Genomic DNA, 6,438 nt, shown 5'->3' on the forward strand with positions numbered 1-6,438 from the left:
CATAATCGACCTCTGAACGTCAACCAATCATTGTCGTCAATCCGGAACTCTGATTCCTTATTCGAAGCACATTCAGCTCGTTTAGTGACCAATTCAGCATCGACTTTCTGGGATTCAAGTATTTGACGAATCAATAATGGTTTGGCCTCTAATTCAGCTACTAGCACCCCATCGGGTGAGACAGATAAGTGAGCATTCACCACTCTCAAAGCAAACAGTGCTTTCCGACTTAAAGCATCGGCAACCACATTAGCCTTTCCCGGGTGATAATCAATAACAAGTTCGTAGTCCTTCAACATCTCAAGCCAACGTCTTTGTCGTAGATTTAGATCTCTTTGAGTCATCAGATATTTTAGACTCTTGTGGTCCGAATAAATATGACACCTTTCTCCAAAACAAGTAATGTCGCCATATTTTCAAGGCGAAAACTATGGCTGCTAATTCAAGATCGTGGGTCAGATAGTTTCTCTCATGCGGCTTTAATTGTCTCGACGCGTAAGCCACAACTCGACCTTCTTGCATCAACACACAACCTAGCCCAAGTAATGATGCATCACTATAAATGACAAACTCTTTGCCGGACTCCGGTTGTACTAGCATTGGAGCTTCGGTTAAACAGGTCTTTAGTCGATCGAAACTCTTCCGACAGTTTTCTGTCCATTCAAATTCAACATCTTTTTGGAGTCGTTTCGTCAACGGTGCAGCTATCATCGAGAAACCCCTTAAAAACCGTCGGTAGTATCCGGCAAGTCCCAAAAAGCGCCTAACTTCAGTAATATTCCTCGGAGGTTTCCAATCGAGTATGGCTGAAATTTTGTTCGGATCCACTCTAACACTCGATGCGGACACCACGTGCCCCAAAAAGCTAACCTCTCTCAACCAAAATTCACATTTACTGAATTTTACGTATAACTGCTTGTCTCGCAAAATCTGTAATACTAACCTCAAATGCTCAGCGTGTTCGGCTTCACCTTGTGAATAAACTAAAATATCATCAATAAACACAACCACAAATCGATCCAAGTATGGCCTGAATACTCGATTCATTAAATCCATAAATACCACAGGGGCATTAGTGAGCCCAAACGGCATCACTAAGAATTTGTAGTGACCGTACCTCGTTCTAAAAGCCGTTTTGGGTATGTCCGAGTCTCGAACCCTCAACTGATAATAACCAGATCTCAAATCTATCTTGGAAAATACTGAGGCTCCTTTTAATTGATCAAACAAATCATCAATACGTGGCAACGGGTATTTATTCTTTATGGTCACTTTATTCAACTGACGATAGTCGATGCATGGTCACTTTATTCAACTGACGATAGTCGATGCACAATCTCATGGTTCCATCCTTCTTTTTCACAAACAATACGGGTGCGCCCCATGGAGAAAAACTCGGTCGAGTGAAACCTCTATCCATCAATTCTTGCAATTGAACTTTCAATTCCTTTAATTCCGTTAATGCCATACGATACGGGGCTATTGAGATTGGCGTGGTACCAGGTACAATCTCGATGCCGAATTCCACCTCTCGAACCGGTGGCAACCCCGGTAACTCCTTAGGAAAAACATCTGAATACTCACAAACCACTGGTACTGATTCAAGTTTCCTTTCCGTCTCTTTGCTATCAAATACATACGCAAGGTATGTTTCACACCCCTTTTTCACATATCTCTGAGCGGTCATTGAAGATATTATCGCTGGCACCCCCTTCAAATCGGTAGACTCAACTCGGACTACCTCATCATTTGCACTCCTCAAATCGATGGTTTTTCTTTTGCAGTTCACCACTGCATCATGTACGGTCAACCAATCCATACCAAGAATAACATCAAATTCGTCAAACGGCAAAAGCATCAAATCGTCCGGAAAATAGGATTTTCGGATTATTAAAGGGCATCTCTTACACACTTTATCAACAAGTACGTATTGACCCAAAGGGTTTGACACTCGAATTACGAACTCAGTAGACTCAACAGGTAGAGTCTTACTAGATGCTAAGGTTTCACATACATATGAATGAGTAGAGCCAGGGTCAATCAATGCAATCACATTAGTATCAAAGAGAGTGAAAGTACCAGTGATGACGTTAGGGGAGGATGCCTCCTCTCGTGCGCGAATGGCATATTCTCTAGCAGGAGTACGGGTCTCGGCTCGAACAGCCGTATCAGAGGCCCCTCTCTGACTACCACCCCTAACCCCTGAAATTCTCGGTGGTCTACCTCTAGCTATCATTCCACTAGGTCTTGCACCTTGCATCTTATTCTTCTCATCAAGCTCCGTGCAATCTCTAATGAAGTGGTCCTTCGAACCGCATCCGTAACAGGCCCTGTTAGTAGACTTACCCCAACATTCACCTAGGTGTCGTCTTCCGCATTGAGGACATTCAGGTTTCTCTTGACGATTATTGCCCACACTAGCTACTGAAGTAGCTCAGGAGTCCGTCGATGGTCGTGCTCTGATGGAAATTCCCGCAGTCGTCCTTGACTTATTAGTGTCCTCCCTGAACTTCTTTACAGCTGAGAACGGAGCTTTACCTGTCGATCTTTTACGATAGTCTCTAGCTTCAAATTCAGCCTTCTTCTTCTCCTTTCCAAGTTCTTCCGCCTTGCAGGCTCGTTCGACTAGTGTTACGAACTTCTTTATCTCCAAAATACCCACTAGTAGCTTTAAATCTTCATTCAATCCTTCTTCAAATCTTTTGCACATAGCAACCTCATCAGCCACACACTCCCGGGCATACCGACTGAGTCTTACGAACTCATGTTCGTATTCAGATACTGTCATACGGCCTTGCTTGAGTTCCAAGAATTCCTTACGTTTTTGATCGATGAACCGTTGACTAATATAATTCTTTCGAAATTCCATTTGAAAGAAATCCCAAGTAACTTGTTCGTTTGGGACTATGGAAATCAAGGTCCTCCACCAATAGTAGGCTGAGTCTCGCAACAAGGATACAGCACACTTTAGACATTCATCGGGTGTACATGACAGTTCATCAAACACCCGAATAGTATTATCAAGCCAAAACTCGGCCCTTTCGGCATCATCAGTAACTATGGCCCTGAACTCCTCGGCCCCGCGCTTCCTAATCAAGTCTATAGGTGGCTTACTCAGCCTCACAGGATTAGTAACTGATGGCATTACGGGCTCTTGGGGTGGATTATTCAAATTTGGGAATGGTTGGACAGCCGGATTGGTTCGGGCATATTGCGCGACCCACTCATTCATCATGGTGAAGAAGGCTTGTTTTGCCCCCTCACCTTGATTATTCGCAGATGACTGAGGTTCAACAGGCGGCGTTCCTTGCGCAGGAGCAGCCGCTACACTTTCAACTTCATCCGCTAAGGTTCTCTCCACACCGGGATCCATTTACTAATCAAAACAAAAATTTTTAACCGTCAGAAGTCATCACACATTTAAACATTAACATTAAGGCATGTATAGCTAGACTCATACGCGCTACGGTAGTCCTTGAACCGACTAAACCTTGCTCTGATACCAATTAAATTGTAACACCCCGAATCCGAGACCGTCGCCGGAGTCGAACACGAGGTGTTAACAGACTTCAAACCACTTATTAAAAATTTTCCAGACAAGCTGCCAATCTGCGTACTAGTCACTTTAAAAATCATATCTTGAGTTCTGAAACTCAAAATCCAGTTCCGTAAATTTTCCCAGGAACTAGACTCATATATCTATGTGGTAGAATTTTTGTATAATTTTTGGTTGGGCCAATTGGTACAGTTTATTAGTTAAAGTCGTCCCTGTTCCTGGGTTCGACTACTCTGACCTTTGTGCATTACGACTTAGATATCTCCCTTTACAGAGCTTCAATACTTATGCCGTTTGTTTCTAATGAGACTAGACTCAAAAGGGAATCTATACATATAAGGCATGACTTCTAATTATCTTTTATTAATTTATGGTGAATTTCTAAAGTTGGAACAGGGGATCCAGAAATCGCTCTGGCCCTGTTTCACAAGAGTTTAATTATCTCCTAACATACAGCTCATATGGTCATTTCGTTTCTTCCATATAAAAATAGACTCATCGAGCTTCGATTACATAATTTATTCATTATTTAATTCCATTCCTGCTATTTTTAGTGATTTTTCAATCTCACATCACTACTGCTGCCAGCATCTGTTACTAAAGCAACTATGCCTATTTCGTGATTTCTCCTTGATCTAACTAATAATTCATCATACATATCACAAATTATGATCATGACTAGCCATGCCAAAGGCTAATCATTTTCAAACATCTCCCTACTACACTATTGCCATATCATGAATTTTAGCACCAAAAATAATCAACCATGACATATGGCATAAAAATCGAATAGGCCTCAAATCACAACATTTCATCTCATGAACACTTGACCCATTTCTCACAAAAAATGAAACAACAACTAAAATGAACATCCCATTTTTATCCCATATAGCCGATTGCTTCATTTGTTACCCAACTAACAATTCAACAATTTCAACCTCATTACAACCTCTACCTATTCAATATAACATGAACACAATCCTCCACCCCTAAAGTAGATTCGGCAATCACTTAACCCATTTTAACCTCAACTTTCAAGTTAAAAGAAATTAACCACTCACCATCTCCTACATTACTATCCATTTTAATGACATCAACACATCTACTAAGAGTTTCAAACTTCTTGGCCGAATTTCAACCCTAAAATCCTAAGTCTAATCTATAGGATGAGTAGAATTGGAACTAACCATCTCAAACATGCATAGATTTTCAAGAATCATTCAATACATACCTCATTCTAGCCATCTTCCAAGCCAAAATCAAATAACCAAGTCTCCCTTCCTTCTCCTCACTCACGGCAATTGCCAAGAAAAAAAGATGAACACTCCCTCTTCCCTCCTTATTTTATTCATCTTTTTCCTTTTTTAATTCCTTTTTATTTTAATTGTTAACTAAACAAAACATATTAAATTAGAATAAGTGGAGCTCCATCACCCCTTGGCCTGCCACTCTACTTCTTTTGGGTAAATTGACATGCAAAACCACCCTTTTTGGTACATGCACTAATAGACCATTTTAAATTAGCCTATCATATTTCACCATGTCTCATATTGATCCCTATTCAATAATTTCTCATGCAATTGGCAAAATTAGGGAATGAAACCTCCACATATGCATGTACACATATAATAAGCATAGAATATAGCAATTAATAAATTTTATGACTCGGTTTTGTGGTCCCGAAACCATTTTCCGACTGGGGTCACACTAGGGCTGTCACATGAAATGGGGGCAGTTTTTTTTTACGCCACTTACACTTCGTATTTTTAATTGAAAATTTTTTCTGTTCGCCCAAAACAAATACAAGAGGCTGAATGAAGTATGGCACGGCACGGCACGGCAGAAAATTGAACAAGTGCCCGGACCACCAACAGTTGGGAGCTCGCACTCGCACCACCGCGGCCCCCGTTGTGCCATATTCCCCGAGGGGGCGGCAAGGCCAATTGTTTAACTAACTTCTTATGTCACGGGGCTAGAACTTTCGTCTCGCAATCCGTGCGGCCTTAGGCGATTCACTCGTCCAAACTCACCCAAGTCAGCCTTTACTCGAATGAGGATTCCTTAAGAACTCCTCCAAGGCACCAACTCGTACAGCGGAAGCAAACTTATGCCAAAAGAAGCTTATAAAGAACAACAGAAAGGGACGCACACAAAGTGTTTGAGTAAATGCTCTCTATTCTCTTATTCACAAAGAATAATGAAACAATGAATGGAGTGAGTACAAATGAGGGGGAGGCTCTCTATTTATACTTGAGCTCCCCCAAAACCGACGGTCAAGATACAATTACATCGACGGATGAGATTAAAGGGTACCTACCATCAAATCTCTAAGAATATAATATCATATCTTCTAAGATTACATATCTTAGATAAGATATGTAATCTTATAAAATAATATCTTATAATATTCCATATCATATCTAAGATCTCTAAGATTATAATATCATATCTTTTAAGATCATGTTTCCATATTTGTAGATGGACCTTCAATCTCTTCAAGCAACGGGCCAGTCCGATTGGGCCAACCAGACTTTAATCTGACAAGCTTCTCCAACAGTTCCTTGAATCGGGCCAGCTCACGTGGGCCAAATGATCCCCATCTGATTAATAGACCTCCATCGGATGCATTTGGTTCGATGGTCACGGGCTTTGAACTCTGGCCCGTGACATTCTCCCCCGCCCATTCTCGCAACGTCCTCGTTGTGACTCTTGAATGGCACTGACTTGATTCGCCTTGGATCCCACTTGTTGTCTTAGCTCTTTCCTTTCTTTGGGACTTTTGCCCCGACTTCCGTCGCTTCTTAACTCGAGCCGTCCTACTCGTTTGTACATCTCGACGACAAGGAGTTATGTCACTCCCTTGCCCACATTTTAACTTCCCT

The 6,438-nt window shown here is 41.5% G+C and overlaps 1 long non-coding RNA gene across 1 annotated transcript in view; it reads right to left on the reverse strand.

Annotated features, from left to right (window-relative positions):
• Window positions 1-217: 217 nt before the first annotated feature.
• The window catches only part of LOC121226313 (uncharacterized), an 11,728-nt gene continuing 5,507 nt past the window's right edge, over window positions 218-6,438 (reverse strand). The window contains exons 2-3 of the long non-coding RNA XR_005924157.1: window positions 3,789-3,794; window positions 218-228 (exon numbers count right to left, since the gene is read on the reverse strand). This is a non-coding gene — a long non-coding RNA (uncharacterized lncRNA). The remainder of the gene's footprint in view (window positions 229-3,788; window positions 3,795-6,438) is intronic.

Source organism: Gossypium hirsutum, unplaced genomic scaffold (genome assembly GCF_007990345.1).
Source record: "Gossypium hirsutum isolate 1008001.06 unplaced genomic scaffold, Gossypium_hirsutum_v2.1 scaffold_116, whole genome shotgun sequence".
In the NCBI taxonomy this organism is placed as follows: domain Eukaryota; kingdom Viridiplantae; phylum Streptophyta; class Magnoliopsida; order Malvales; family Malvaceae; genus Gossypium; species Gossypium hirsutum.